Source organism: Perkinsus marinus, assembly GCF_000006405.1.
Source record: "Perkinsus marinus ATCC 50983 genomic scaffold scf_1104296967004, whole genome shotgun sequence".
In the NCBI taxonomy this organism is placed as follows: domain Eukaryota; phylum Perkinsozoa; order Perkinsida; family Perkinsidae; genus Perkinsus; species Perkinsus marinus.
The window spans coordinates 1-1,168 of record NW_003203715.1 but is presented as its reverse complement, the minus strand read 5'-3'; the positions used below and the strand labels follow the sequence as shown (position 1 = coordinate 1,168).

General features: G+C 45.1%; 1 non-coding gene across 1 annotated transcript; it reads right to left on the bottom strand.

The window, feature by feature from the left end:
- Nucleotides 1-255: 255 nt before the first annotated feature.
- Pmar_PMAR016351 lies at nucleotides 256-327 on the bottom strand. Its single transcript has one exon. It is a non-coding gene; the product is annotated as a tRNA-Cys (tRNA).
- Nucleotides 328-1,168: the final 841 nt, after the last annotated feature.

The window sequence follows — 1,168 nt, the reverse complement described above, 5'->3', positions numbered from 1 at the left end:
TCTTGAGAGTAGTGGCATAGGTGCCCCCTGATGGAATTGATTGTACCAACACATATCTGGAGAGTAGTGGCATAGGTGCCCCCTGATGGAATTGATTATACCAACACATATCTTAAGAGTAGTGGCATAGGTGCCCCCTGATGGAATTGATTGTACCAACACATATCTTGAGAGTAGTGGCATAGGTGCCCCCTGATGGAATTGATTGTACCAACACATACCTTAGAGGAGCGGCATAGAAAGAGAGCGGACAAGAGGGCGCGCCCGGATTTGAACCGAGGACCTGCTGATCTGCAGTCAGCCGCTCTACCACTGAGCTACACACCCACAATAAACAAAAATCCCAATCTCCATCATGAGTCATGATGGAGATTGGAAATTTGGAATCATGATTCATGACTACCCACTCTCCTCACCTTCTCTCACATTTTCCATATCGGTGGTGGGTGAACACGCGAATTTCAGAACATAATATCTAATACGGTTGATGCTGCACCAGACTCCACCCAAAAACTGGGCCCGACTGCATCACAATTCTCGTCAAAGAGTCCTTATGAACACATTAAGCCACGTTTAATGGGCGCGCCTAGGTCGCGGCAACTTACGATTACTACGCGTTGTCGTCCTCACCAGCATGCGGTAAGCCAGTTAGACAACTGGTGGGAAAATATGCAGAGGACATTCTAAGGAAATTCATGTTGGTTTTTATGGACTTCCTCCCCAGGTAGTGTGTAAACTTCCATAATGTAGAGAGCAAACTCAGTTGACGGACCCAAACACTGATTCCAAGACTGTTCGTCAACCTGGGACCGTACCATTTACCCACAAAACACAACAGGACCGTGCACTATCACCGACACTACTAACACACTATAGGAACATATCTACTATGTGAGGAACCTCGTAGATGTTAGTATTGGCGAACAACCGATATACATCCAAATGATGGTATCAATCATATAAACACTCACAGGATTCCTCAACCTTTGCTGAAAGAACCCTATAAGTGTAGAGGCACAGTATGAAGAACAAGTAACTAAATTGGCGCCACTCGAATTGCAAAGGCAAAAAGATTTCCATCAATAACAATATCGACAAAGAAATCGCATCCTTCGCCGTAAACAAGAAATACTCAATCCATAGGAACTGCTGAGGACCAACTCCTAGC